The 25,658-nt window shown below is 38.2% G+C and overlaps 1 protein-coding gene across 5 annotated transcripts in view; it reads left to right on the forward strand.

Moving 5' to 3' along the window:
• Positions 1 to 1,995: 1,995 nt before the first annotated feature.
• Slc38a4 (solute carrier family 38 member 4) overlaps positions 1,996 to 25,658 on the forward strand; it is a 63,490-nt gene continuing 39,827 nt past the window's right edge. For 2 of the 5 annotated variants that reach the window (XM_026400660.2, XM_026400659.2), the window contains exon 1: positions 1,996 to 2,161. The gene's annotated coding sequence lies outside the window, so the exon portion shown is untranslated. The other 3 variants (XM_026400662.2, XM_026400663.2, XM_026400661.2) reach the window with 3 other exon arrangements.

Raw genomic sequence — 25,658 nt, forward strand, 5'->3', positions numbered from 1 at the left:
CTGTTCTTCACTTGGTATTTTCTCTGGAATAGCCTTTTGTTTTCTAAACCTGACTTTTGCTTTTACGATATATCAAGTTAGTCAAGGAGGAATACATATCTACCTTCACTTCTTGCTACTCCTCTCCTAATCTTGCCTATTTTTTTTTTGACATTTTAGTGCCTTTATAAAATATACTTATATTTTTAAAATAAGAATCAGTGTTGCTGGCTGCAATGGAGCACACCTGTAATCCCAGAGATTTGGGAGGCTGAGACAGGACGATTGCAGGTTCAAGACCAGTCTCAGCATATTAGTGAGGCCCTAAGCAATTTAGCAAGAACCTATCTCAAAATTAAAAAAAAGGGGGGGGGGCTAAGGATTAACTCAATGGTAAAGTCCCCCTGGGTTCAATCCCCATTACAAAAAAGAAAAAAGAATCCATGTAGAACCATGATAGTTTAAAGACAGTTTGCTTTTAGCAAGCTTAAAAGGACTTTAAAATTATCCTGATATATGTAAACTTCTTGATATGATAAACTGAAAAGGCATATCATATATGGTCAGGGAAGCTAATCAATTTATAAAACTAAACATTTCTCCTATTTTTTTAAGGTTCCAAAATGGTACATGAAAGTAAGTATTGCCTCATCCTGCTATTGAATTTGTACTATTGGATGGTTTTAGTCTAATCTGATGTGTGTATGTGGTGTATATATGTCTATGCGTGTGTGTGTGTTAAGGTAGTGTTTTTGTACTTTTTCTTTTCACATCTTTATTAGTGCATTTTAGTTCTACATAACAGTGGGACTTATTGTTACATATTCATACATGCACACAATATAACAATATAATTTGACCAAAATCACTCCCCACCACTTCACCCTTCCCCATCTCTTCCTCCCTAATCTTCCCACCTTTCCTCTTCTAATCCCTCTTTGGTTTTCATGAGATTCCCACCCCAATCCCACCTTTCTTTTCCTTTTTCTTTTTCAGTTTCCACATAGGAAAATACATGGTTCTTGACCTTCTGAGTTTGGCTTATTTCCTTTAACAAAAAGGGTCTCAATATTCCTGATTACTATACATCATCCAGGTGTATTTCTGTTGTTACTGTGTTTTTTTAAGTGTTAAAGGGCAGCTGGTGTTACAGGTATTGGAAACTATGAAATGAATGAGAAGGTACTAGGTGTTCATGATATGGATAAATGGTGAGACTCAGCATTCTGAATAAAGTTAAATTGGATGTGTGAGAATTCAGAAAGTAGTGTGTGTTTCCTGTTGAGTTTTTGCTCAACTGTGGGTCAGGTCTCCATTGGTGATTTTCTTCCCCCTAAAGGAGACAACTGACTACTAAATAAGCAGGTTTCTGAGCATATTTGTTACATAGGCCTTTCTTTGAAACAATAATTTTGCCAAACATCAGAATATGGTTTTACTTAGTTTTCTTTAGGATGATAGGTAGAAACTTTAACAACCAGAATTGAAGTGTTATTCATTATAGCCTAATTTCTTCTTCACATATATTGAGGATTATGCTTGATCTAGAATTCCGGGGGTGTGGAGAAGTTCCCACAAAAGACCCATGGGTGAGTACTAGCCAGTTGTCCCATTTTGCTCATGAATGAAGTGACTTTTACAGTGCATAACAGGTTGTTGTTTTTTTTTTTAATTTTGTATTCCTTCTCCATATTTTTTTTCTTTAGGTAAAGTTCAAGTTTGCCCCCCAAACTGTGAAACTTTACTGTTTCACCTACCCTGAACCCTCTGAAGATCAACACGTATTCCTGCACATAGGAACATGCAATAAACGCATCTTTAACCAGTGAAGAAAACTAATCGTTAAAAATAAACTCACACTCAGTTCTTCTCTGTTATTAGGGACCCAGGAAAGAGGTAGCAGGGACTGAGCTCCAGGGTTCTCTAGGGGGACAGCTGGACTACTCGGCCCCACCTGGGAGGATGCTTTTGTTTACATCTCAGGTTGCCGCCCGACGATTGGTGGCTGGTCTGGAAGGGAGGGTCCGCAGGAAACGCGACACTGGGGATGCTGCCCCCTATCACATGATGGAAATTTCCACTCTTTAGAAAGGCGAAAAGAAAAGAAGGAAGGGTCTTTCAATCCACCCTTTTCCGATACTTCCCCTGGATTCCAATCGGAAGAGGGTAGAAAAAGAGGCGGGTGAGTGAAATTTTGCACATTTTCTGTTAAACTTGGAGCTTGTTGGTGTGTAAACTTGTGGTTGGGTACTAGCCTGGACGGGCTGGTGTGTTAGCACCGGGACACGCACACGTGTGCAGCCCTGTCTTTTAGCCGTCTGGGGCTTAAGTTAGGCGGTGTGGCTCTTCGCAAGTTGTGGATAGTTCCCAGTTCTTCTTACTTTCCAAACGACCACACTCTGGGTGGGCTATTGCAGGCTAATGACTGGACTGACTTGAAATAAAGTCAACCCCGCACGCGGAAGGAAGGAGATTGCCTGGAAAGGCTCCCGCGGGACTCGCTTTCCAAAGGGAGGTGATTATGCCAAGGTAGCCTATGGGGCTGGGGTGGGGGTGGGGATGGGGCATCCCGTGCCTGCCCGGGCCGGGGATTCCCTTGGCACTGGGGTTTAGAGTCGGCTGTATGGGGATCGCCTTCCACTGCTGTGGCCACGCAGCTGAGGGGTCCCACCGCGCTAGGGGAGCGGTTTCGCGTCCCCTCTGGGTATTGCCGGCTAGGTGTTACCCGAGTCCTTGGACCCGTGCCGGTGTCCTCAGGATGGGGACACCCGGTGCACAGTTTAAAATAGACCCGGCGTCCCTAACAGCTGGGGCGCCCCGATGGCCAGTGTGATTCTCCGGGTGTGGGGGTCCTAGCCTGGGGAACTTCCCAGAGTCTCTCTTGCCGTAGAGGAAGGCTAAGCGGTTCTGGGTCCGGGGACTCATTTTGGGATGGTAGGAGGGTTAGCCGCAGAGCAGCACCCCCGGATTTGGGAGCCTGTTGCGCGCTGGAGCCAAGGGGAGGGGCGAGGCAGAAATGCCGAGTCCAAGGCTGCTGGGCTCGAGGGGGCGTCCGGGGGATGAAGAGAAGAGGTGAGAAGTCCAGGGAGGAGGGGGAGAAGTGGTAAGAGGCCAGATCGGCGGGAACAAGGGCAGAAAGGAAAGCAGAGCCAGGAGTAGCGAATGGAGGAAGGAGGGAAGGAATGGAATGAAGGAAGGGAGCTGGTCTCAGGAAGCCCCAGGAAAGGTGAGCAGGGAGCACCACCAGCTCGGGGAGAGGCGGGAGGTGAGCGCGGCAAACAGACAGGTGTGCTCTGAGGGCAGTGGCAAAAAGCGAGCCTTTGTCTACTGTTGGTACAGGTGGACGCTGCACCCTGGCCCCCTGGCCCAGGCGCGAGATGGGGGTTGAGGGAGGAGCGAATCTTCCTGCAACTCGTCCTCATCCGTCTGGGAGAGGTGGACAGAAAGCCCCCTTCTATATACGCCCCAGGGCCAGCTCAGGAGATGCGCTCCTGGCTGTTGGGTTGATTGGAGGAAGAGGGGTGAACTAAGTTGGAAACTCAGGGGAGGGAAACCTGGTCATGGTTATGTCAGGGTGTCTGCAGTGGACTTGAGAAACTAGACTGAGGCCTGGAGATCCCAAGCCCCAGACCATGATAGACCCTTTAAGGGAGGACAGTTGGAGCTTGAAATCTAATTCTCAGAGCAAAAGGTACATCACCCTACGTGTCTGGGGTGAGGAGGGGAGGGGAACTTAAATAGAAAATGAAGCGTAGAAGCCACCCTGGAATAGCCAGGGCCTGGCACTTCTCACAGCCAACCCCCTTCGCTGTGTCCCATCCCCCAAAAGGGCTGGATCAATTCCCCTGGTTATCCACGTGGAAGCTCAGCTTCTGGCCCAAAGAGGAAGTAGGAACCCACCAGGACTTAAATTTGGATCGCTTCCTTCCCCATTTGCCCATTTGCTGGTGATTGTTTGTTTGTTGTAGAGCCATCCTTATTTGCTTCGGAGGGCTCAAACACGATCATTATGAGTAGATTGCCTTATGTTGTAAAAAGAACATCTTACACCTGTGTCACAATTTCTAGGGCCTAGAAGCTATGTGGTTAGGTTTTGCTTCAATTGCCTTTTTGTGGACTTTCATTTTGGGGGGATTGTGGGGTGAGGAAATCAGCCTCTAATTGTTGTTGTTGTTGTTCCCACTTTTAAAAAATAGTAAAATTGTTAGACTTTCTCATGCAACACAAGAATTGTGGGGGTGGGAAGGGAGGAGAGAGAGACTCAAATTTTAACAAGTGAATCTACAGAAAATTTATGTTTTTGATAAAAATCTGTAACGATAGAGACACTGAAGAGAATATGTAATCTTCCCAAACTGAAAGTACCATATGTGTTCAGAGACCGGAAACTTTTACTGGGATAATTTGTCACAAAACAATAAAAAGCTAGGAGACTTGTGTGAAGGGAAAAAGAATTTGCTTCTGAAGGCTGCTGCCATAGGAGAGCTGGAGGGCAGACTTTACTAGATTAATGGTGGTAATGGCTCACACATACATGGTAATTAGGTTTCTTCTTGTTACCACTTCCTTTGTATTACTATTTGACCAGCTTATGAGAGAGGGTCTATGATTGCACTATTTTGCAGATAAGGAAATGGAGGTATAGAAATGCGAGAAACAAATGTTTCTGGAAATTTTATTTGGGCATTAATTGTTCTTAAATGTAAAGGAATAAATCTCTTTGACTTTATAATTTATCATGGGCACAATTGGACAAGTAACTTCTAGGGATCACCCTAGAAGCTGACTTCTTGGTATGTTACAGACTAATTCAATCCTAAGAGAGGCAAAGATGTGATCTTGGAGTTTAACAATAAATGACATTTGAGAAATGGATAGTATACCCACGTATCTAAACCTTTGTGGTTTTATGTGAGCTAGTGGAACACTAAGGACAAGCACAATAAGCAGCCACTTGTGAACTTGGGTGTTTTCTTTTTTTATGGCATTGTCTTTGTTCATTTCAGTAGTGTTTTTCAGGCATCTGTGTATCAATTCTTTTTTCCTCCTTATTCCATTTTTAAAAACGTAATCCCCCTTTTATTTTTGCTTTTTACATATCCAAAGTGATGATTTCTACTTTAAAAAGCCCAAAGGTTTGATGTCTAATTGATATTCTTGATGGACATCAAAATATTAATATATTAAGATAATAATACAGCCTCTAAAAATGTGCTTCCATCTACCCTATAGGAAGGACTGGGGTGGAAGAGGGGTGACACTCAAGAAAGGAGAGGAAGATCTTTCAAGAGCCAGGCTTTGTGCTATTAAACTCTTTGCACATGTGAATCTCATCTAATCTTCACATAGTACTTTCTGCTATAGGTATTTGTTATCTCCATGTTATAGAGCAGGTGTTGCAAGCTCAGAGTAGTTAAGGAAGGGAGCCAAGAGTCACACAACTAGGAAGTGACATTAGAACCAGTGTCATTAGAACCAAGTCTGCTCAAATCAAAGCTCCTGCTTATCACAGTAAAGGTGGCAGAAAAATACAGATAATTGGGAGGGAGAACAACAACTTAAGAAAATAAGAGGGTTAGAAATGTTGTTACACAACATAGGATTTGAGCAATGGGAGAAATGGAGAAAAATCCTTTTCATGTGACCTGCCAATCTTCCTCTGGTCTTCCTCCTGCTATTTATATAATGACCTAATTCCACTCATTCATTCCGAGAATAATCATTGAACATCATTATCTTCCAGGAAACAGCCCTAACACCTAGCATGGTGCTGGGATAACACTAGGTGCTCAAGAAATATTTGTTGAACTATGAAGTAGACTAGTAGAAGAAAGAATAAACAAGTAAACAGTTGCTCTACATAATGATAAAGACCAGGGAAAATTCAGATTTGAGCACTTTACCATAAAAATCTAACTTTATAATTGGTCAGGGAATAATTCCAGAATTATTTGAATCATTGCCTCAGGCAGGTTTTGAGGCAGAAATAATAGACAAAGAATTGGAGAAAGTGGGAAGAGGACCCTCAATGAAGAGACCTCCCTGAACAAAGAAAGAATGTCAGAGACACTTTAGGAATTTAGGAGTTCAGTACTCAGGAGTAGAGAATGGGGTTGAGTATGGTCAGGGAGGTGGGCATTGTCTCTGCAAATGTCCCTTTGATCTGCCCTTCCCTTGGATTTTGGAAGTGACCTGTGCTAACAAAACAGAATATTTAAATACAGGGATAGCAATACATTTTATCATTTCATCATTTTATTATGGCCTCATAACAATATGTAGATTTTTAGACTCCACATAATGTTAGAATTTTTAAACCTATGCTCAGATGGGAAGATTAGGCTTTGTTGTCTACTATGTGGAAATGCCAAATTATTTTTCTTATTATTGAGGGTATATTCTACTCTAGTGTGGATACAGTCTACACAACACAGAAAAGATGTCCAAACAAAGTTATTCTGTTTTTCTGGGGGACTACTGGAGGTGTTTTCATTCCTGATTTTAGTTTCTTAGTGGCTTTATATTTTAGTGTGTTATAGAAAAGTCAGGAAGTAAGACTGTAACAGTGAAGAACATTACCCGCCTATCTCCACAGTAGAGTGTTTATGCCAGTTAAGATTTTTGCCTTTTCATAACTTACTTTGAAAATTTAACTCCCAGTGTCTCTTCTTTTTTAAAGGATATTTTATATACCATTTTGCATTATAGGCCCAGAGGTCTGTGGGAGTCTTTACCACATCCACACTTATAAAACACCCTTGATCAGAATGTTATTAGGAAGGAAATTCTGAGAATAAATGATATCTACAGATTACTCAAAACATAATTTCAGTTAGTAGATTAAATACTCCACCTATTTTAGCATTAAATCCTTGGGCAGATATCTTTATATTTCTGAGCTTCAGTTTACTCATCTGCAAAACCAGAATCATAATGCCATCCGCCTTGTGGGATTTTGAGGATTAAATGCATTATCACATGTAAATGTTTAGACGAAGTCCAGTGCATAAGAGGCACTCACTACATACTTATTGTTATTACTTCTGCCACCCAAAGCATTATTTGCAATGTTAACAACAGCTGTCTACATCAAATGTTTTTGATAGTATATTTTCCTCTGTCATAACTAAAATGAAGGAAATAAGAGAGGAAGTGAAAAAAAGGACTAAATAATACTCATGAAGGACTGTCCAGCTCAGAGAATGATGGCATTCCCTGTATGACATGAGTGAAATGTTCCCTTAGTTCTTGTTGGTTATGTCATGCTGTGGCTCCTGACCGATCTAGGATGTATCTGTCATTAAAATGAACATCATCTTTAGTTCCCCTGTTTGTTTCATTTTTGTCTCTTTTGTTCACTGCTGTTACCCACTGCCTTCTCCGGTGTGTGGCACAGGCACACACACTTCCTTGTGGAAGGAAGGAAGGAAGGAAAGAAGGAGGAAAGGAAGGCAGGGAAGGAGGGAGGAAGGAAGGAACATCTGCCTCTTTTCCTTTTTAATGATAGTATTTTTCTTCCAGTAAACACTTTTTTTAATTTAACGATTAAATGCCTGTGCACTGTTGACAGTGGAAATATTTTAAAATTAAATTATTTATTTAATGTGGATTATTGCTCATGATTAAGGATGCAGGCTTGGGAGTGGCAGTGCCCCAGTGCCCCAGATAGGAGCCTCAGTGCCATCCGAGAGCTGTTTCTGAGTTCAGAAACCTGAGGTCAGGTTATGAGTTTGGCTGGATCATTGAAAGTCTCTGGGTTCAAATTTTGGCTCTCCCACTTTTTACCTGAGTGACCCTGAGCAAGTTAGTTACTCTCACTGCTTCACTCCTCATCTGTAAAGTGGGAGAAATAACAGTTCTTACCTCACAGGGATTTTACAAGAAGTAAATGAGTTAATATTTGCAAAGTATTTGGAATTGTATGTGGCACTCTTATGAGTGACATTAGACTTGTTTGTTAAACAATTAACAGAAACCCTAGTTTCCCAGTTAGACATAATGGTACCTCCCTTATGAAATGATCACGACGACACTGCCTGGCATGTATAAAACAATCATATGTTATTTCTACAGATCTTATTGCAAATCTTTATTTCTATAATCTGCAGTAGTGATCTGGGGTCCTGGTTTAGCCTTTCCATTTTTCGGTCCATGAGAGTCTGATTGATTCTACCTTACCTTTCGCGCCAACTCTCTTCACCCACCCAATGTTTATCATGTCATTTTGCCGTGCGTCATTCGCACCTTTTAATCTGCATACTCCTCAGGACAGGGACTTTGCTCTTTGTTTTGTAATAATTTTTATAACACTGGGTACACTCCGGGTACTATAATAATATTGAAGAAGAAAAGAAAAAAAAAGAGAGAGAGAGATAGTTCACCTAAAGGCAACTTCGACCCAGAGCTGGCCCGACGCACCAATGTGTGCGGTGTCGGTCGCTGGAGGCGCCCTGTGGCCTGTGGCTCGCTGGCTGCGTGGCAGGGCAGACTGTCGGGCATGCGCCGCGGGGGTGCGCGGGGAACTTGAGCTGGGAGGCGGCGCCCCGGGACACTGCGAGAGGCCGCTGGCTGGGGACACTGCGCTCACACAGGTCAGCTTGCTTCTTTTGCTAGGATCAGGCGATTTAGACAGGGAACTAGTGAGTGAATGAGTGAGGGAGGGAGGGAAGAAGGGAGATGAGAGTGGAAAGTGAATTGACAAAGGAGGGGAGAGGAAAGGATTCATTAAGGACGGAGGCTGCGGAGGCTCCTGGTTTTAAGAAACAAGCTATATGGGGTCCACATACTGTGGTCTTGTTTGAAGTTTTTTGCATATTAGGAGGGTTGTAATACATGGGTTGTATGACCCATCATTTTAACAATCATTTCTTGTTAGAATGATTTAGTACTTAAAAGATTGAGCTTTGCCACCTCGCTTTGTGAATGTGGGAAAGCGTTCAAATGGTTGAGAGGACTGGAAGGAAGAGCTGCTCTGTTATAGTCCCCCAAACATGTTTATTCCTCTTTTGAGGCAATTCTTTAGTAATAGCACACTTAAAAAAAAAAAAAAAAAGGAGGAAAAGTAAGCTTAACACCTCTTTAGCATATGTGGCTGTGTTATATATTCTGCTGTATTTAATTATTCTTTCTGTATAGAGGAGTCTATGCTGTTGGCTGACATATATATTTAAAATTTTATTTTGAAATCGTTATAGATTCACAGAAGTTGCAGAGCTAGCACAGAGAGGCCCCCTATACTTTTTACCCAGTTTCCTCCAGTAGTTACATCGACATACTTTCAGTACAGTATCAAGATCAGGAAATTGATATTGGTACAATGTGTGTGTATAGCTTCTGTGTCATTTTATTGCATGTGTAGATTTGTGCTGCTATCTCCATTCAAGACTCAGGACTTCCATCTCCATGAAGAGCTCCCTTGTACCACCCTTTTATTGCCACACCCACCTTCTCCTCCTGACCTTTGGCAACCATATGTTTCCTGTCTCTGTATTTTTATCATTTTTGAGAATGTCATGTAAATGGAATCATGGAATACTACTGTTTTATCTTAAAATAAGATTGCATTTTTTCTCTCTGTTTAACGCTCTTAAAGATCCATTCAAATTGTTATGTAAACCAGTAGTTTTGTCTTATTTCATGTTTGAGTAGTGTTCTAAGAGTATTTTTTGTTTTTTTTAATCTATAGAGATACTTATTTGGCACTCAATGGGACTGAATTTCACCTGATGAGGTGGAAAGTGAGAGGACAAAATTTGAACAAGTTTTTCTTTTCAAAATGGCATTTGTGTGTTATAGTTCGAAAGAATGTGTAATATACCTGAATTTAAAACAGATCCCTGGCTATGCCCAGTGGCGCACACCCATAATATCAGTGACTGGGGAGGCTGAGGCAGGATGATTGCAAGTTTGAGTCTAGCCTTGGCAACTTAGCCAGACCCTCAGAAATTTAGTAAGACCCTGATTCAAAAGAAAAAAAAAGGGGGCGGGGGAAAGTGGGTTGAGGAGGTAGTTCAGTGGTAAAATATTCCCGGATTTGTATCCTGGGACCAAAAATTAAGAAATAAATAAAACTGATCACTGAAAGATTAAAAAGGAGAAAAGGAAAAGGACAGAGAAATGTATGTACTCAGACAATAAGGCATAACCCTGTACCTTGGAAGTTTTTCATATCCTTATGACAGTCTGTTCTTTGATGGTTACCTTAAGTTAAACAACTCAGGTTTCCTGAAACTAACAAAAACAAAGCCTCTGCCTTAGGAAAATTCCTGTCAGCCTTTGCTCTGTCACATCACCTGACAACTGAGGAACAGGCATGACTGTAAATGACAAAGAGTAGCTCTTTGGGTTGACAGCAGTCACCAAGAACACAAAACAGCATCTCTAGCCCAAGGGCATCTATCAAGATCAGGATGTTCTTGGAGACTGTCAGATAACACTATTCTGGCCCTTTGCCCCACCCACCAGTGGGAGGGACATTTCTCAGTAGTCGATTTGTCTCGTTTTAGTGGAAGCTGTTATCCTTCCCATGTGCACTAAAGCTTGAGCAATATGAAAACTGGAAGCTGCCACTAGCTAGGAAAAGTATGTCACTGCAGGATGGTATGCAGACGCCATAGGCTCCACCCCTCCCTTCAGCCAGTGCTCACTGGAAAGCTCCCTCACCACACCCACCCCACCAGCAGAGGGGAGAAGAAAATACCCACTATGATTCGAAGAGTTTGCAAATAACCCTTTCTTTGCATTTTTAGAATCTCACATTCTGGACTTTCAGAGTCATGTTGTTAAGTCACAGAATAAAAACCTATTATCAGTCTGGAACCCTGACTAGTCTTGCATCTAATTCAGTGCGCTGTCTTAATTCTTCATTTTAATGATTTCTGTAACCAGAGGAATATTCCTTATCCTACACACCCTGCCAGAGAACAAAGGATAGGTAGAGAATGGTTCTAAAATCTAAACATGAAGAATTGTCACAGCTAAAGTAATTTATAACTCCTTTACAGGCAGTGTGCTTTTCTGAATCTTGCAAGATGCAATTGAATTCTTAGTCTTGTCTTTCTTTATGATTTATTTTGAGTAAACATTAGATACCTGTGTCACTTTGCGGTGACACTTCTCAGGCGTAGCTGCTGAGCGTGTGTATGGTCCAAAGTTCCCTCAGCATGGGCAGGGTAGTTAACTTAGTCCTGTAATCTTGAGGGAGAAACTACTTTGTTGCAAGTCAGGCGACTGAATAAAAGCCCACTGACTTTTGTTAACCTCTTTCATGTTTTGCTGTTTACTTATTTGACTAATGATTACAGCCATTAGGAAGGTGTGCTAGGAAATGTAAATATATTGATTATGTTTCCAACATTGTAGGCATTGATTTTTCTAAAGGATCATGGGAGGGTGGTTGTTTTCTTTTAAACCACTTCATTCAAAAAGAAGAAATAGAGTTTTCTCAAGAAAAATAGAAATGTCACATTTAGTATATGGATGTAGACAAAGATCAAGTATTAGTTGTATAATTACTTTCAAACTAGTTTGTAACATTCTAGCAGTATACACACTTTGAAGAATGAAATACCTTATTCTTTATTTCAAAATTTCTTAAAATGTAAACTTCTCAACCTGGCAGTCAAGGTCAACCTCAGCCAAATTCTATGTCAACATTTCATTTTAGCTCAAGTAGACGCCTTTTGTTTCGGTGTTACTTGGGTTAAACTTCTGATCCCATTTCTCTTTCCTGGGATCCTTTCTCTTCTGTCAGAAGTCACACGTTCTTCCTACATGAAATCTGCTCACCCTTTTCTGTCTGCCTCAGCTATCATGCTGAGCTCTCCAGTTCAAGTCACAAAGATCTAAAGACTGCTTTATAAATAGTGTCTGCTACGGTTTAGATCTAAAGTGCCCCACAAAGACCCATATGCTAAAGGCTTGGTTACCCACCGGTGGCCCTTTGAGAGATGGTGGAACTTTTAGGAGGTGGAGCCTAGTGGTAGGAGTTGGATAATTGGGGGCGTACCTTCAAAGGGGATATTGGGATCCTGGCTCCTTCCTAGGTCTTTCTTTACTTTCTGGCTGCCATGAGATGAAAGGCTTTGCTGCACCACATGCTTCTCACCATGATGTTCTGCTTTGCCACAGGCCCAATGTGACAGACCAACAGAGATTGGCAATTCATGCCTTGTGATATAGTTTTTCATGTTTCAAATTAAAAAAAAAAATCTGCTTTGAGATACAAAGGATCAGGCTCAAGAAATATCTCACATGTAAGCCTAGTAGATAAATTAATGTTTCTAGAAGTTTCTTCATGTTGAGCATTCAAATTAGTCCTGTTCCTGGGTTCACACTGGGAGGTAGAAAGCAACCCCTCTATGCCATGAGTTCAGAAAGGCATTGGATGTTTTGGTGGAACAAGACCACAAAATGTCCCCTGGTATCTGTTTGTTTATTTACAGCAAAGGAGTGGCTTGCAATTATTGAAGCTCTGGGAGAGAAAGACCTTGGAAGTTTTTATTGAAAAAAGATGGTAAATTTAAATATAATCGTATTTATTATTGCCATTTAAAAGTGTTTAAAAATATTATTTTAATTTTTATATATAGAAAGATATTTTAGTCTTGGTCCCAACCCTGTATACTCTGTCTTCCTCATAAACTATTAAGTTATTCAACCTCAAATTCTCCTGTCACAGACTTTTCAGGAATTTTATTTTTCAACTGATGAGAGGTATTCAATACCAAGATCTCCCAATTCTTCTCAACTGTTATTTTGTACATAGTCACTTTTAAAAACATTTGATCAGAATTAAAATAAAAAGTCTATTGATGCCCCTTTGTAATTCTCTCAATAAGGCAAACACAAATAACACATGCATACACACACAAGCACGTGCACACACACACAGAGGAATATGCATATTTGCACAGGTATATTTCAGAATTTCTAGCTTTGTGAATGCTTTTGATTTATAAAAGATTAGAAAACCGGTTCAATAACTATTGTGAATACTTTAAAAAAAATTATCCCTTTATTCTCCACCAAATTTAAACTGAGAAAAACAAATGTAGGAAGCACACTTTTTTAAAGTCAAGAATTAGTCAAAAGGGAAAGTCAAGAAGTAGCTGAGTGTGGTGGGCCTCAGGTTGCCCAGGACTTGGTCCACTGCACACACTAGCTGGGATGAACAGAAAGCCCACCCGATTATAAAGCACAAACGCTTTCCCTACAATAAAATAGAATAAGGGTTTTGTACTTCAGAAACAAAGGATTTTGCTTATTTTTTTTCTTAAAAGTTCTTCAAGATTTACTTTTGACAAATAAATCTCAAACATACAGAAAATGTCAGCCAGAATAAAAATAAAACATTCTATTTACATATCATGCTCTTTTCTAAGGTGATAATCATTAACCCGAATCCTCATATTTTTCTGGTTGTGTGCTCTTTGCTGCCACCCTAATATTTTTAAACTCTAATTTCTTTTTGTTAAAAACAATAACAATAGCAAATACTTAGAAACATTCTAAGTAAAGGATTTAAAATATTCTTGTGGTCTCGTATTAAGATATTACTGTGCACATTTCCACTTTGTAGAGTATCCAATCTGTACCGGTATAACTAAAACATATTTGTAATTTCTTTCCTTCTTTCTTCTTTTTCTTTTTTTAAAAAATAGTCTCCTTATCTTGGAAACACATATGTATAAACTCTGTGCTGCACAGGTTGCTAGGGCGAGTCCTTATAGTCTATTAAATATCAGACCAGAGTAAATAGACCTTGCAGCAGACCAGAGTCTTCCAGAGTCGAGCTGGAGGCCTGTAGACCATGTCTGCATTTCTCTTATAAATATATAGATATATATTTTCAGAGCTTTCTAGACCTGGAATGTTAACTCCTTAACTGGTTAACAAGGCAACAAGTGCTAATGCCCAACACGGTGACATTTTAAGGGGCCTACTAAATGGAGCCAGTTGGCCATAGATCTGTCAACATTACAAATATCAAAAGTTTGGGTACCATTCTTTTGCCAGAAGGCTTAGGAATTAAAGTTGCCATTTAGTTTTTGGCCAGGGAAATGGAATAAAATTTTTGAATTGGAATTTAGTAATTTCATATTTTATCACTATTCTGAATCAAAAATAATCTATTGCTAGTAAATGTTCATAAAAATATTAAGTACCTAGGTTCTTTTATGTGGTCTACTTATTTAAAAGTACGCAGCCAGAAATAACAAATATTTATGTTTTATGTATATCCCAGGTGTGTGTAGCTTTTTACCTGCATTATCTCATGTACCAGCTACTGACCCTCTGGTCATTTAGAATCCTTGGGAAGTCATTTTGCCCCCAAATCTACTTAACTGAGGCATGTTATCTGATGTGTATTTTGTAGTTAATTATTCTCAAATAATATTAGTGATCATAACATAGAATAAATAAATGTGATTATGTGAGGTAATGAAAAGCCTTGAAAGAAAATCGTTTTTTAAACATGTTAGCTTTACTCTTGGTAAGCATTTTAGATTTAATTCATGTGGCACAAAGCCATAGTATTGCAGCTATTTCTGTACACTGAAGTGAATGAAATCCTTATTTCTGTATTTCAAAGGATGAGTCAAACTGGATCTAATAAAGGATGTGACACCATAATCTTTCAGACTTCAACTCAAATTCTAAGCAATCTTATCCAGATTAACCTCATGTTAATGGAAAGTAGCATATATGTAAGACTTCCCTGTATTAAAGCTAAAAGATGTCCATCAATTATGTGTTTGGTCAAGAAGCTGCCTTAGAGAGAACCATTATTGATTCATGTAAGCCAACTTATCCATTCACCCATTCATATTGATTAAAAAGTTCTTACATTTGATTCAGCTGACTGTGAATGACACCAAACCAGTGTGGCCAGCCAAATTTGGGAATGAGTACTGAAATGTTCAACAATTTCAAATCTTAAAGTATAAGCAAAATGTAGGTCACTTACTTTGGCATTTGGAAAATGTGCATTGGTACATCTTTGAGTCTTCTGATCTGTCAATCTCACCAAAAAGAACAATAACCCAAAGCAAGATCAAACCAACCCCCCCCCCCCCCCCCCCCCCCCCCCCCCCCGCTAAAATCTACCCACACATTTGCATGTTTAAACACTGACTAAAGGACGAATTTAGGGGTAAATGGTACCATGGTGCTGTTCAGCTTCACAGGTTGGTTAATATTAAGCAAACACATATTGCAAACTGTGTCTTATTACAAGGTTGTTTTCTGAGATTCCATGAGTCAGGGTCAAAAATCTGTCCTTTTCTAGCTGGCAGCAGTGCTAATCGATAAGTTTAACAAGAGAAATAATGGTCTAATAAACAGTAATAATACACTTCCAAGCAAAAAGTGTTGAAACTAATTTAATTATCTAATCAATTTTGTGAATATCATATCACTCTTATAAAAAATATCAATAAAAATTTATAATGCTTAATTCCTAGTATCTCCTTTAATCCTCACAGTAATCTTGCATATGTTTTTTTTTTATTAGATCCAGTTTTAAAAGAGAAAACTAGGTTCCAGAATATTTCCATTCTGATTTAATCTCCTTCTTCAACAGAGGTTTATGAAATAGGCACCACATGAGACATTGACATTAGAGGCAATTCTTTAGATATAATCTTCTCTATGTTCCAGACACTCTGCTGAATGCTGTATAAATATTAACTTACTTAATCCTCATAAGAGCAGTGTGAGGTAAGCATTATTATTATTTCCTTTCTGTAGATATGGAAACTGAGGCAAACAGAAAAGTCAAACAAGAAAAGGCAAACAACTCATCCCAAAGTCAGAAAGTTAATAAGTGACTGAAATCGGATTTAAGTCTAAGCAGACAAGCTCTTGAATCTATACTGTTTGACTCATGTGTGGTAAATAAGACACAGTGTCTGCTTTTGAAGACTTGAAAGTCTAGAAGGACAGATATAAACAAATACATTTCAGTCTGGTCTGTAGGAGGCAGAAACAGGAAAAAGGAACAAAGGATTAACTCCACCTTTTTAAACTCTCAGCAGATTGGCAGCAGAGTGGAGGTCAGATATGAATCCTTGAATTTGGACTCCAGAGGCAATGTGCTCTGCATTTCATTGGGTGCCCCATATTTGATAATGAGTTTGAAATGACAGTGAGAAAACAATAACGCATTTACAGGACCATTGTATGGGAGCCAGAGGATAAAAACTGAGCTTCTTTGAACAGGAAAAAAAAAAAAAGTACTATACCTCCTAGTAGGTAAGAATAAAGACATAGATGTCTAGATCTCTCTTCATACATAGAACATAGTTATATGTAAATATTGCCAGAATTCTGTCAGCTTGACTGTAAAGCTCCCTAAGTACTCTAAGGTTTATGGTCAGTTGGAATGAAATACAGCCAGAAATCAGGAAGCAGAAAGCAAGCCTCAAGGCATGAAGACACTGATAAGCCCTGTTTGGGAGCATCATAGATATATGTTGATTGAATAATTGGTTGATTAATGGCTGAAGACAGGAAAGGAAAATAAAAAAGGGCTAAAGACTATTCATTCCACTCTTCAACTTTTAGTGAAAATTTTAATGAGAATTAAATTGAAAAATTAAAATTGGAATTTCCTATGAACATAGAATTTTATGTCCAACAACTTTCCCTAGTGGATAACCCACTTTAATATTTCTTTGGCCACTGTGTAAGTAGAGTTACCATGTATTTACATTGCTAAGTTTGTGTAGTCCAAACAGTGGAGAAGGAATTCCATGAGAAGAAAGAAATTTGATCCTTTGGAAGTGCTGTTTTATTTATAGTGTATTTTAGAGCTATAGATTTCTCTCTTTTTTTTTTTCATTAATAAAATAGGGCTTGGCACAAAGAAGGTCTGCAAAAAAATAAGTGTGCGACTTTCATTTCTACTCGCAAGGGTCCTATTGTCGCCCTAGGAATAATCTACAATTTGTAGATGAGGAAATGGAGTTTACTGACTTCTTGATAGTACAGTTGGTAGTTGATGGAGTCAGAATTGACTCAGGTACCTTCTGAATTGAAGCCCCAATCCCATGCTGAGTACTGGCATTGTAAAAGAACTTAGGGATCCTTAGGGATCCTTAGGGATCCTTACATGTCCAAAGACTTCTCCTGTTGGTTGGGAGGGGGTAGGTACAGTTTCAAGACAAAGGCAGTGCAACTTCTCTGTCTTCTTCAGGAAAAGCTAATACTAAAAGTCTTAAGCAAACTTCAAAGGAAATACCATCAACTTTTGAAAACACTTTTGAGAGAAAAAAACACAAGTTAAATTGCTTGAGTCACTATGATTATTTTCTGTGCATCTAAAAATCAGACCACCCATCCTAAAAAAAAAGCACAGATCGGTCACCCACTTGTTATTCTGCCACACTAAACTGTACCTTATAAAGAAGATTTAGAAAATAGAGATGCTTGCAAAGAAGGACTTGTGTGTTACTGGAAAAATGGTTCATATAATTTGTTTAAGCATCAACCTCAGGTGAATTTTAAAATTAGAAAAAATATATGTTAAAAATTTAAAGATGTTCTTACTTAAAAAATAATTTCCAAATATCTTGGAAGGAGTAGATAGTCAATATATCTATTGTTAAATATTTAATTGCTATAAGACCTGTGATTAACTCCTTTTTAATATACAATATTTTGCTTTATGATTACTTCATGATGGTGTGAAAGTGATATATATTCAGTAGAAACCATACCTTGATTTTTATCTCTTCCCAGGATAGCAGTATGTGGTGTGATATTCTTAACAATGTCTAACTGTAGGCTAAACTGAGTGAGCACATTCCAAATAGGCAAGGCTAGCTTATAATGTTTGGTAGGTTAAGCATATTAAATGTATTTTCAGTTTATGGTGGGTTTATCAGGACATGATTTTATCGTAAGTCAGGGAGCATCTACCTCATGAACCTGAGTTTTTCTGTTCTTAGCTAATTTATAGTACAATAATCCTTGTGGTCCAAGCACAGAGCAGGGGACCAAGTTCACATAAGCCCTCTTTTCAAGGATGCACAGCAGGGAAAAATTGATGCATGCTATGTAGATGATGTTTACTGTTTACCATAACCTTGATTATCACAATTTCTAACAAAGAATGTGTTCTTGACGTGTCTGAAGTCTTGAGCTCCATGAGGCACTGGTGAGCTAGATTTGTTTGTTCTTATTATGAAATCATTTTAGTTGAACAACAACAACAACAAAGATATGGTACCCAAAGCCTCCTGTGACCCCCTAGTGACCTCTCCATTTGAGTCTCCTCATCCCAGGAACACCTGGCAGCCAAGAGCCCCTCTCACCTCCTTACCTTGCTGGTGCTGTCCCCTCTGCTTGCAGTCTGCTCTCCATCCCATTCCTCCTGAGAAGTCCTGTCTACTCTTTCAGCTTGAGCCCAGCGTCACCTCTTCAAACAAGTCTTCCTGCCCCATCAAACTGAGTTGGGAGCTGTCCTTCTCCTACCCCTTAGATCCCAAGTGCATTTCATGCACCATCTTGTATCATCATGGCCTAGTTAAGCAACAGATTCATTTGAGAGACAGCAGGAAATTGATTCCCCCTCTCCACAGTGTCACTTGTGTTAGCTTCTAGCATAAAGTCAGGCATAGGTGTTCAATATTTTTTATTGAATGAATAAATGAAGCTGTCTGCTTATAATACCATAATAGAAGTTGATTATTTCCCAGAATTATGAAAAAATATTGATCTCCATTTTTCTCAATGGTATTTTGAGACCTCTTGCAGATTGGGAAGAAACAATCCATCTTTTTGGAACAAATTGGACACATATGATTTTTTTTTTATCTAGATGCTAAATAGCTCATAAGTGCCCATTCAGAATCAGAGAATTTTTAAGGGAGAGTCTGATTGTTTGCTTGTTAAGTACCCCAGATATTTTCACTAAAAATAGAGGTTTAGCTGATGGCTGGGATTGATTAACAATTGTTGAAAAAACTGAGAGAAGCTTTTTATTTTTGTAGGTTTTGTTCTAATTATCTTTGTTATTTTCTGAAAAACAAAAATATTCTATATTTTTTAAAGATCATTCAGCACATGTAGATGACAAAAAATAAATATTATCTACCTTTCCTCATTCTGGAAACAACCACTATTAATATTTTGATATATGTTATTTCAAGTATTTTTTCTTTGTATGTATTTTTATATATTGTATACATAGTTCTTAAAATAATTTAGGGATCATGTTATTATGAGATTTTGACTCTTACATTTTACAACTTATATTTTTCCTGTGTTCTTATTTTCCTGTGAATCCGTGATTTTCAGTGATTCCTTACTATTCCAAGAAGGCAGCTCTCTCCAAAGGAACTAAGGAATCCTTGCATATAAGCAGGAGCATTTGCTTTACCCTTTTACAATTGACCCTGAGCAGAAGGAGCTATTGCATTTAATATGACAGGACCCATCAATTAGAATAATTAGAATGTCTCTTGTTGCAACCTTGTAAATAAGTTCTTTCTTTAGAAAAGTATTGGATGTACACACTTTGAATCAATGTCTTTAATAAAGACTTTCATTCATTCAATATTTATACAGTACCTAGTATGAACCAGACAGTCTGTTATTAATCAAGGTAAACAAAATAGGTTGTTTAAAAACTAATATAAATTGGCTGTCTAGACAAAGTTTGAATCTATCCTCAAATCTAAATATACCATCTGCCTGAATGTCTCCCTTCTGCTGTTGTCCCACTGAATAAGGTCAAGATATTTATTTTTTCTGAGTCAGCTTTGCTATATTTAAAGAAAGACTGGTGCTACCATTTTTATACCCAGCCCTCCAGGAATTATAATTCTCTACTAAAGCAACTGAATTATAATTCTCTACTAAAGCAACCCATAAAGAACAAAAAACTGATTTAATGGTACCAGAGCTGGCACTGCCAATTCTTATAGCAAAGGACAATCCCATCGCTCAGTGAGTGTGCTGTGTAGGGCTGGGTTGCATCATGACCCCCACCAACAGTAGAAGTGACCCCTGTATAGAAACCCAACTTCTCCTCTATTGAGGAGTCATGCATGATTCAGGAAATCCAAAGTTCTCTGAAAAGTGAATTAGGAAATTATTTTTTCTCTTTTCACTCAGATTCCTTTGAACAATGCGTTTTGGTGAGTGTGCATTTCTTATTTCAGCATTCTGAATAGGGTACTAAAAAGGCAAACTAGAGTATGTCTTTGGTCAGTAGGGATGCTGATTCTCTTACAGCATAGTTTGGTGTTACCATCATTTGGGATGGGACCTTCCTTTCAAAAGCCCTACTGAGTGCTCCCAGCCCAGCTCCTCCCTAACAGCCTATTGGGTTACAGCTTCAGGAACTGTTGAGAGTTCAAATTCAAGTCAGATGACACCAGGATTACAAAGTCCAAGCTCTAATGAAGCTTCAAAAACAAAAATTCTTCTGGTAGGAAATTTGGTTTTCAAAGGAATAGGATGGTGAGAATACAAAAGAGAGCATAGGAATTAATATATTGTGACCCAAGAAGAATGTAATTTTTAAAATCACCAATTGTCCTTAATTAGAAAGGCAGTCAACTCAGCCCAGTACTGTATTAATATTGCAATCATTATAAAGAATTGAAATTGACAAGGTGATTTAGCTGTTTAGGAAGTGTCACTGTAATAATCTGTGTGATTATACATCTCTTAGACATGCTATTTTCTCTACTAGGCATTTTAAAGGCTGGGAATCATTCTTTAAAGCAAGCTTTTAAGAACTCTTAATTTAACAGAATATCAGTGTATTATTTAAACTGTAATTACCCATAAGTTTCACAGAGCTTGTAATCCTTCTTCACCATAATATATCTGTTTAAGCAGAAGTCTGGAATAAACTTGTAATACTTTTCTCTACATCATTTATATGTGGGATTAAGAACTGATGTGGACGAGGCGGGTCTCTTTCAAAGAGGAAAGACAGAGACTGTCAATGTAATGGACTATCCCCTAACTCGCCTTTTTTTTTTTTTTTTTGGTCAGCTGAAGTGAAGTGCATTTTTCTGTTTAGGTCTATGGCAAAGTCAATACATTTGTCAACTTGCACCAAACTTGTTTGCTGATTTTGCAACACCATAGTTGACTATTCAAACATTTCCCAAATGCTGCATTGTATAACTGTAGAGGTAGTTCAGGTTGGATTGAATAGAGGGTGATGCCATAGACTGAGCATTCCTTAGAGTTCATGGGCCATTGCATTTTCCTTTGTTTGGGCTAAAGAAGCTCTTCGGGGCCTCATATTTGGAAGGGTCTCAAATTGTGACTTTTTGAAGGTGTCATCAAATGTGGCTATTCATATAGTCATTTCAAATATACATGTGTGAAGATCTTGATGCAGTGATGCAGACAAAAGCATCTCAAGCCCATTCCTGGCTTCTGCCTAGGCAGATATATTATGGTGAAGAAGGGTAATAAGCTTTATATGTGATTGAGACTTAAATAACGTACAGAAATTCTAAATTTTAAATAGAAACATTTAAAATGTGCTACATGAAATCCCAGCGGCTCAGGAGGAGGCTGAGGCAGGAGGATCACGAGTTCAAAGCCAGACTCAGCAATAGAGAGGAACTAAGCAACTCATTGAGACTCTGTCTCTAAATAAAATACAAAATACTGCTGGGGATGTGGCTCAGTGGCTGAGTGCCCCTGAGTTCAATCCCCGGTACAAGCACTACAGTTTAGGAACCCTATTTTAGATTTTAGAAACATTTAAATATATTTGGTGCTCAAAGGTCCAAACTTCTATGGACATTCAGAATTCCAGCTGAAGGGAGATTAGAAAATTATTTAATTTCTGCTTGTAATTAATTGTATATGTGTATATTATCTTTGGGGATAATATTCAACTTTATCTTCTTTTACTTATTTTTATTCTGTAGGTTGAGGTGAGTAGTTACGGAACTATGAAAAAGAAACCCATAATATAGTTCAGCTTTTACCACCTGCAAGAAGGTAGAGAGGATAATATACCAGTACAGAGTGCTTGACTCATCTTTGTGATAATATGGAACTCTGCTGTTTGAATAATTTAGAAAGATTTCTGTAACATTTCTCTATGGATTTTTACCTTTCTTTTTTTTTTTTTATGAGAACCAACATTTAAAAAGAGATAAGGCAAAGAATTTGGAGTGCCAAAGCCCTGACATCAGAAAAGATCACAAATTGTCTTCAGTTCTCTAAGCCTGGAAATGAAAAGGCACAGGGTAAATCCTATGTTAAAGAGAAATCATAAAAGTGTTTTTAACTGCAGTTCTGTTAGTCTTCCATTTTTTTTTTTTAGGAAAGTCTTAGTCCATCCAATAAACATTTACCTACAACACCATAAAAACCAGTTGGATTCACATAAGTGTGGTCCGAATTTGAGAGCTGCAGGATGGGGAGAGACGGGAGGTCTATGGACTTAATCTGCTTTATTAGATTCTGAGTTCACAAACCTAAGGGCTGAAATGATAAAAGACAACTCTTCTGGGGAGAACAAAGCATCATAAACACAGTGTAATAAAGAGAAGATAAAAAGAAACAGAATCGAGAAAAAGGTAGATAATTTAAAGAATAGGTGAAGTGAGAGCAAAGAAAGCAGTGGATACAGTTCAAAATTACTCAAAGTTAGGTCATTTGGTTTCTTAAGTATTACTGGTTCTATACCTCTTCTTCCAGTTTGGCTGTAACCAGAGTCTATTTCCAAGTATTATTTTGTCCCATGACTAAAATTAGCAATTTGGGTACAATCGAGATGAGAACAAGAGGTTATCTTTCCCTGTACCATTGCAAAATGCCAGGATGGTCTGACTGAGGTTTCTGTTTTGCTTTTAATTGTTGACTAATCTTGATCTAGCTGCAGGTCTCTCTCTGAGGACACTTTTGAAGGTAGAGATTTTAAACAGGATGACCAGAGATTTTAAATATGGGTGAGAAAAAATATAATTCAATGCATAGGTATGAGCTAAATCAGCTTCTTCAGAGCTATCAGTTTTATACTCTCAATAGATAACATTATACTGGCATGTGCATTCTAGCACCTTCTCTGTACTGTTTGAAGATGATAGGCAGGAATCCACGGAAGAGCTGCTAAAATGGTTGTATTATCACCACATATTCTCTTTCTCTGTGTGAAGAAAAATGAAGATTTTATTGCAAGTTTTTTGTTTCTTATAAAATGATCATATAAAACTCACAGCATGTATTGAGAACTAGTGAAAATGACCAAAAGAAATAGTAATACAAGAAAAAGAGCCAAATTCCGTTAACCCCAATTTAAACTCTATATCCATCTGCCTTTCCTTCATCCATTGTTCTCAGATAGGCGAATGTCACCAGACCCAAACTGTCAGTCAGCCTCCTGGTGATCCTCCACCACCCATCTTCTCCCCTGCTTCCCTGCCCTGCTAGTTTCATTATTTTCTTCAGAAACTTTTCAAAAGATCTCCATCACTAAAAATTGGAGTTGTAGACATAATGCTCTTTTCAGTCAGGATCATTCCATTCTATTCTTCTATTTTGCTTCAGAAAGTTCCCCTCTACAGTCAGAATGACTTTCACTGTTGTCAGAATTTGCTTTTAGAATTTCTGCCTTTTTCATGCACGAAGCTTTTCCTGTCTTCTCTGCTTACTGGAATCTCACATGAACTTTCAAGGCCCTGCTCAAGGCCCAGGAGCTCCCCGAAACCTTCTTGCATGGCCGACCCCAAGAAGGGACTTTTCATCTGCCGGAGTCCGGGAGCACACTGCAGTCATCCTGGCATTAATTATGTCAGAGTCTGGGAAGCCAAGCATCTCTTCATGTGAACACATCGTATTCCTCAGCCCCAGCCCTGGAGTGCAGACCAAGTCTTGCACACCTGTTCCTGGTGGCACTTACTTGAATTTCGTTTATGAACAAGTGGTGTCTGTCACCTTGTTGCCCAGAATTGCTTCATTATGCCCTATCACCCTGCTTCTCATTTTGTTTGTTTTTAAAAGGCTGTACATATTGTCATACTGGAACCAAATCGGAGCTGAATATGTTGCCTTTGCCATGTTTTAAAAATTTTAAAAGAGCATAAATCTATTACCACATTATGTACAATCATATTACAGTATGATTTTGAGAAATATTCAGGGCTTTGGGCTCAGTGAGAGAATGCTTGTCTACCATGCATGAGGCCCTAGGTTCCATCCTTAGCACCATTAAAAAAAAAAAAAAAAAAAGAAAGAAAGAACTATTTAGGGCATTAAATTATGTTTAAGTTTGTACTTTCCTTACCAAAGAAAAGTTATTATGAAGTTTGTCAAGGCCAGACCAGACCAAACATTTCTTCATTAATTTTGGTAATATCTAAACATGTCAAAATGATCTAGGATAAAACGACACACAAGGATCTTAGTTATTTGGTTCATTTAATTTCTGTGAAATTAGTTTTTCTGTACATAGATTTGATTTTTAAAAAGTATTAGAAAAAATTTTTGTGATAAGAATTTTGCTATGTAGAGCAGGATCAAAAGGAATATAAGATCCTTTATAGAAATCTCTAAGTGTGCTTTTAATTATCAAATATGCTATTTGCTACAATTTTTATTATATATAAAGGTCAGAATTACAAGCAAAATTTTAAGGGAGGAAAAGCTTTTGAAGATTTATGCATTTATCACTTCTTTAATATGAAGATATAAAATAAAATTCACTTATTGGAGTACATCCACTCTTGTTTAGTTGACCCACTATTAAATAGGATTTTACCAGAATAGAAGTCTTTAATTTTCTAAAAATTATTGCTGGTCTTTGCTCCATCTCACATTCATGAAGTAATTTTGCAAACAGAGTGAAAACCTAAGTTGGAAAGATCACAACTGGATGATGGAAACAGTAATTTAAAATGGAATATTATTTAGATTTTCCTGATATTAAAATTAGGACTTTTTTTTACTATTGCTTTATTCCCAAAACCATAATAATTCTCATCTGAGTAAAGACAAAGCTACCAGATGACTCTAAAAATGGAGAATATGTTAAGAGACAAGTATAACAATAAAATCAAGTATAACACACTAAGTTAATAGATCAAATAGGCCACATTTGAAAGGAAAAAGAGAAATGGGTAACTAGGCATTTTGTTTAATGTTTAATGTATTGCATCAACTTAAGAATTTCTTAATCAGAGAACAATGTCTAGGTTTTTTTTTTTTTTTTAAATAGAAATAGGAATTGACACAACTGATGTAACCTAGCATTGCTTCTGATTGGTTATCAGATTGTGCACTCACTTCCTAAATATTTAAAAGGCAACAAACCCTTAATTTTGGATTGATTTCTAATCTGTTTTTCTCACCTTACTTTCAGAATAGTGTCTAGCTGACAAATTTCCATAACAGAATAAATTATTTGCTAACACATTTCAACCCTTCCTTATGTATATGGAGAGCTATGTGGGTTTTTTAAGTGGAGAAAAATGTCCATTTAGAACTCTTTCAAAACATCAAATAGCCTTTGCTTATTTTGAGGTTGGTAGCAGTGGCTGATAATGGCATATGCTTTTCAATCTCCCACACCTTGGATAGATAACTTGACATCATTTGGAAGTGTATGTCATTCTGTAAAATTTCCTCCAAACAGATCAACAGTTCAAAAGAAAATAACTCCTCTACTAGGTAATGAATTTTTTTTTTGCTTTTGT

This window comes from Urocitellus parryii, chromosome 5 (assembly GCF_045843805.1).
Source record: "Urocitellus parryii isolate mUroPar1 chromosome 5, mUroPar1.hap1, whole genome shotgun sequence".
NCBI classification, from domain to species: domain Eukaryota; kingdom Metazoa; phylum Chordata; class Mammalia; order Rodentia; family Sciuridae; genus Urocitellus; species Urocitellus parryii.